The sequence below is a fragment of the Pteropus vampyrus genome, unplaced genomic scaffold, assembly GCF_000151845.1.
Source record: "Pteropus vampyrus isolate Shadow unplaced genomic scaffold, Pvam_2.0 Scaffold35, whole genome shotgun sequence".
Classification (NCBI taxonomy): domain Eukaryota; kingdom Metazoa; phylum Chordata; class Mammalia; order Chiroptera; family Pteropodidae; genus Pteropus; species Pteropus vampyrus.
Window position 1 is genome coordinate 4,354,218 of NW_011888816.1, and position 6,774 is coordinate 4,360,991.

Genomic DNA, 6,774 nt, shown 5'->3' on the forward strand with positions numbered 1-6,774 from the left:
TATTAAGAATATTTACATACGTCAAAAGTAAAATCATGTCCCCAGAAACCTACTTAATTACAGTGGGAACTTGAATGATAGGTCATTAATGTAACTGGTTATAAAGGGTTACACTGTCTTTAAAGAGCAGAGAATAGTCACTGGCTGAAGATGATTAACTCAGCATCTTCATTATCAAAAAGTCCCTAACAATATCAGAAAAGATACATTTTTTGGAAGAATAAATTCAGCCTGGGACAAAAAGATGTGCCATCAGTGGATCAGGTATTTCCTTCCTCCTGAAGGAAAGGACAGATGTAAACTAATTGATAGAGGAAACTGCAGGCTTAAACACTGGCTCCACTGGATTCCTGAGGATCATGGGACATCTTCAAAATTCTGATATTTGAACCTGAAATTCTATATGTAGACAAAACAAGGTGCAAGATTTTTAGTCTGAAATTTTATATTTATGCAAAATAGTATGCAAGATGGAAGGCAGAATACAAGCATTTACAAAACATTCACGGACTCAGAAAGTTTACTCTCACAGTATTGATGACATACTCCAGAAATATTAAAAACCCGAGGAGAAAGATGTAAGATGAAAGACAGGCATGAAGAAATCAGTAAAAATTGCGATTATGTCTAAATTATATTGATATGTAATGAGGGTGAAAAATTTTATGGGTAATTTCTAGAAGAACAGAAATTCCATGCATGTTTCAACCCAACTAAAGGGAAGAGGGATAAAAGAGTAACAAGAAATCATATAGTAATTTAAAAACATTAAATCATAATAAAGAAGTAAAAAGTACATAATTCAGTAATCATAGAAGTGTGAATGTCATATTTTTCTATTAAAAGGCAACCTCTTTGGTTTCAAACAAAATGGTTCATCTAGATGCTATTTATGACACATTTAAGGTCAAATGACAGATTGAAAAAGTTATTGCATGTAACTGCTAATTGGAAAATAGGATGGAACAATATTATCAGAAAAAAATGAATTGAGAATCATATTAAACCAGATAAAGAATAGTTCATGTAGATCATAGTTATATTAAACCAAGAAAATGAGTTATAAACTTTTTTCTTAACGACTCCACAAAATGCACATAAAAATATGGAGGAATGGACAAATTTGCAGTCAGAATGAGATATAGTAATGCATCTGTTTCAGAAATAGACAAGTAAACATAAATTAAGTAAAGATAGAAGTATTTTTAGTAATACAATGAACTCACTTGGCCCAATAGACCTATGTAAAACTTTATACCCAATGCAAAGCATACCAGTTATTTGTTCAAACACTTATGACAGGTTTACAAAAATCCTATTATGTGCTATTTCTTAAAGAAGAACACAAAACTTAAAATGTAGGAATCTATAGGGTATATTCTCTGACCAATATTCAATAAATTAGTTATTAACAAATAAGTTAACTAAAACAAACTATTTGGAATTTTTAAAAAGCATATTCATCTAATTCTTGATTAGATAGGAAATCAAAATTGAAATTATAAATTATTAAGAAATTAGTTTTAGAAAGAAAGCAATATATATCCAAATATAGGGAATGTAGCCAAAGCAGCATCGGGGGGGAAATGTGTAGCATTACTTGTACTTATGAGAAAATATGGAAAATAAATGGACTATTTTTGAACTCAAAAGCTAGGAAAAAAAGTCCCAAAATATGAGGAAAAAATAAACAGAAAAGCAAAAGTGAATAAGTTAGGAAAAACAAGAATAATGATCAATATAAATTATTAATATGAAACCAAATTTTGTTCTTTTAAAAAACTTAAAATGGATGAACCTGTGGCAGTTGTGATCAAGAGAAAGGGAGAAGGCTCAAAAAGATAACCTTGATAATCAGGAAGAGACATAACTAGATACAGAGGACTTTTAAAATAGTTACGAGAATAGGAATCAATTTGAAAATCTGGATTCAAAGTATGATTTTCATAAGTTTCTATAATTGATTTACAAGAAGATAGAAGGTAGGAAAATATCTTTTCCTAAAAAAGGAACCTAGCCTAAATAGTTTTACATAAAAAATCCCATGTTATATAAAATGTTCCAAAGCATAATAAAAGAAGGAAAGCTTCCCAACTTATAAAAGCAAAGATGATATGAAAGAAAGTTTAAAATAGCATCAAAAATAATAAAATAACAAATTTAACAAAATCAGTGTAAAACTTATACTCTTTAGATAACATTCCTGAAAGAAATTAAATAAATGGAAAGACATCTCATGTTCATAGATCAGAAGACTCAAGATGGTGATGTTCCCCAAACTGATCTACAGATTCAACACGATACCCAATGCAATACCAATACCTGACACAGGTGTGAATCTTTGTGGCCTCGGATTAGACAATGGCTTCTTAAATATGACACCAAAAGCACAAATAACAAAAAATCAATAAATTGGACTTCATCAAATTTAAAAACTTTTGTATTTGAAAGAACACCATCAAGAAAGAGAAACAACCCACAGAATGGGAGAAAATTTGCAAATTATGTATCTGGTAAGAGAGTTGGGTCCAGAATACATAAAGAACTCATAACTCAATAATAAAAAACACAATTAAAAAATGGGAAAGGATTTGAATAGATATTTTTCCAAAGAAGATAAACAAATGGCCAATGAGCACGTGAAAAGATGCTCAAAATCATTAGCCATCAGGGAGATGCAAATGAAAACCAAAATGAGATGCCACTTTATGTCCACCTAGGATGGCTACCATAAAAAAAAAATAAGTATTGATGAGAAATGGGAACTTTGATACACTGCTGTAGGAATGTAAAATGCTGAAACCCTATTAGAAAACAGTCTGGCAGTGCCTCAAAAGGTTAAACAGGTGCATTATGTGACCCACCTATCCCCCTCTAAAGTATTTGAAAACCTATATACTCACAAAAATTTGTACAGGAATGTTCATGACAGCATTATTCATAATAACCAAAAAGCAGAAACCACCCAAATGTCCATCAGCTGATGAATGAATATACATTTTGATGGATCCATACCATGGAATATTATTTAGCTATAAAATGAATGACATGTGCTATAACGTGGATGAACTTTGAAAACGTGCTAAGTGAAAGAAGCCAGGCACAAAAGACCACATATTGTATGATTCCATTTATGTCAATTGTCCAGAACTGACCAATCTGTAGAGACAGAAAGCAGGTTAGCGGTTTCCTAGGGTTGGGGGTGTATTTGAGGAGAAGTGGGTAGTTACTGCTAATGAGTATGTGGTTTCTTTTTTGGGTGATGAAAATGTTCTAAAATTGATTATGGGGATGGTTACACAAATCTATAAAAGTCATTGAATTCTATACTTTAAATGGATGAATTGTATGATAATATGAATTATATCGCAATAAAACGTAAGAAAAAAAGTAAAAATGAGTTTCTCTTATTCACTATCAGTATATTAAATATTAGCATATCAGTTCAGCATTATATCATAAGAATATTAACCCAGAAATGCTAGGATAATTGATCATAAGTATGTTATAATTGTAGTAAAAGATTTAGAATTTGATATATAAGGATTTAAAGATAGGATTTGCCATTTCGCAGAAACAGAATTGTTCACCAGCCAGGGGCTGAGGAACCCTCCACACCCCAAGCCATTAACACATCAAAATGACAGGCTTTTGCAACACAAATACAACCGAGACCACTCCCGGGAGTTGCCTTGTAGTCAGTAAGGTTGGAGGTTCCTTGGGGTGCTGGGAAGTGGAATGGAGACTTGGTGACACTGGAGTAGAAGGGTGGAGAGCTTGCATGTTTCAGATGGAAGAGATGAGCCCTCTTGACAGAACAGAAAAGAAAGGCAGACATCCAAGTCCTAAGTCAGCTACCTTCAAAAAAAGCCCTCGGGAAAGGGATACTGATGATACCCATTTGGAAAACTGCACAGTATCGTTTCATTAAGGCTTTAATGTCTGGTTACAGACATGACGTACTACCAGGTTGAAGAGACTGACCCCCCTTCCCCCCATTCTCCAATACAATGACATTAAAGGACACAGCTGTATGGTCATCTCGACAAAATGAAAAAAAAAAAAATGATTTTAATCAATCACTTGATTCTGTTCTCCAAGGGTACTATCTCTTTTTTTTCCCCCTAACAAGAGGAAGGCCAAGGACTACCGTGTGGAAGTTGAAGCTGCATCTTATTTTATCTCATGCAATTTTGGGAAGTGGGATGACACGGGAGGTGGTTGCTTCTTATTTCAAGGAGAGATGAGTGACCTTTCCAAGTTCAAGTTTTTATGCTGATATTTTCGGTGTAATAATAGCTTCCCTGAATTCTTTTCTTAGCTCACTTTAATATAAGGGCTACTCAATCGATTCTGTTACTCACTTATACCCATATTATCGTCTCCCCACCTGGGTATGGAATCCCAGACCAACCATGCCCTTACACTACAGGGCTGCACGAAGCTCTGGGGACGGCCACATTGACATGCAAACCTGTGGCACCGTGTCCTCATAAGATCTTATTGACGTCATCCTCATGTTTTGTCAGCTGCTTAGGCCACAGGGTCTACGTTTTCAACACAAATTTAATCATATGCCTTTCTGGCAAACATTGTATTTAATGGATTTACAATGCTGATAAAACAATCTCACCCAAGATTTCATTTCTTTTTTGACAGGATTAGATCTCATCTAAGCAAACAAAGAAATATTCATGTGGCACAATAGTAATAGCTTGCGTTTACTGAGTGTGCACTGTGTACCAGGTCAGGGCTAAGTGCTTGACATGCGACCTTGTTATTTTCCTTAGCCAGCCTCGTTTTAAATTCTGGACCACAGATCTCGAATGGACAGTCAGCAGCACTGCACGGCTTCCTGCTCTTCCTGCGATGTTCTTTTTCTCACTCTACAGTGATGATTTCATACATCTTCTCTGTTCTCAAAACCCAGTTTCTTCCCCTGTGTTCATTCTCAGCTGACGACCTTGCTCATACTTAAGGGAGAAAATTGAAGCAATCGGGTGGGAACAAATTGCATCCAGACACCAAATTCCAAATCTCCCTGCATTTGTACCTCTGCTCTCTGCCTTGCCGCTTGTTAAAATGGATGAATTATCTCTGTTTTCCTCTTCTGTCCTCTCGAGGATGTTGCTCCCGGAAGCATCCTCTTCTTTCTCTTGCGTTTATATTCTCCCTCCCTGTCCGCTCTCTCTCGTAGTATCAGTTCCAGCCGGATGCAGATATTCTCTAGCATCTTTATCTTAAAAAGACAAAAACAAAAACCTCCCTCGGCCTTATTTTCTTTTCTCACCAGGACCCACTTCTCTGTTCTTCCGAAGAGCTGCCTAGGGTCATTCTCTCTCCACTTTCTCGTGACCCATTCCCCATCAGGCCCTCCAGACAGGTCTCCATCTCCACTGCCACGCTGAGACCATTCTTGTCCAAGTTTTTTTGCCCTCCATATTGCCAATCCAATGCCATTTCACTGTTTTTATCCCACTTGACCCTCTTCACAGCATTCATGGACTTCTCCTTTGTTCTCCCGGCTTCTATGACATCACTCTCTCTTGGCTTTTCCCGTGTCATCGGTCACACTATTTCCAACTCTTTTGCTGGCTCCCTGTCTACCCAAATTGTGCCAGTGCAATGTTTCAAACAGAAGGAAAATCAGGAGATGGTGCATCTTGGAGGCTGAGTTAGGCATGATGGTCACCAGCAGAGGACAGTTGTGTCCGGTGGCCTAGCAACCTCGTGGTTGCATTCAGTGGCATCATGGTGTCAGGATGAGGGGCATGGAGTTGAGGTAGAGGAGGTAGCTATTTTCAGACATTCATGAGACCAGGGAGGGTCTCAGGTCATTTCCATTTTGTTTACATTAAGCTATCAGCAAAAAGGAAATGCATTAGAATTTTCCCTTGAACTAAAAAAATTAAAGATGGAGAGGAAGTTATTCTGTATCAAAAGCATCTTTGAGAAATGGGTAGAATAAGGAGAGGGTGAGAAAACAGGTTTTTAAAAAAATTTTCAATTATAGTTGACATCCAATATTAGTGTTTCATGTGTACAACATAGTTAGAAAACAGAATAAATAAAAGAAAATCTACTCTTTAGTTTAGCTCACCTTAATTACCTTCGAATATTAGACCTCTTTAATAATAATAATGTGCCTCAACCGAAACACAAGAATTTGCAGAGCTGTCAGTAGTAGCAATGAGTTTGGAGGGCAATGTCATTGCTTCTTAGAGTATAATTCCAAAATTAAAAATAAAATACCCCAGGCAATATAAAAAACAATATTCTCATAGCATTTTTCATTGTAGCTGCAGAAAAGGATTTCTGGTGGCTTTTTTTTTTTTAAATAAATGATAAAAAAGGGAAGACCTTCACTCTCTTAGACATGGGTGTATATTTGTCAAAACTACCCAATCACAAAAAAACAAATCTGGCTTTTCCAAGGAAACACATTATGGTCTATGTAATTGCTGTAATTAGCTATGGGGACATCACTGACCATTAGCGGAAAAAACAGATGGATTGAGATTTGTTTTCACGCATGAGCTAGGATGTTGGGAAAATGTAAATTGTTGGCCATCAACTAAGTCACCCTGATGTGCAGTCAGGGTGCTGAGTCACAAATAGTGGGGGAAATGGTGAAACCAGTGCCTGAGTGACCTCTTTTAGTTACTCAGAGCTATCATTTTAGGTGCCTTTCAGGGTAGCTAATGAAATAGTGTGGAGGTTGCAGAATCGGTTCAAACGAAAATCCGAGCAAACTTGACAGCAAAACAAAGTACT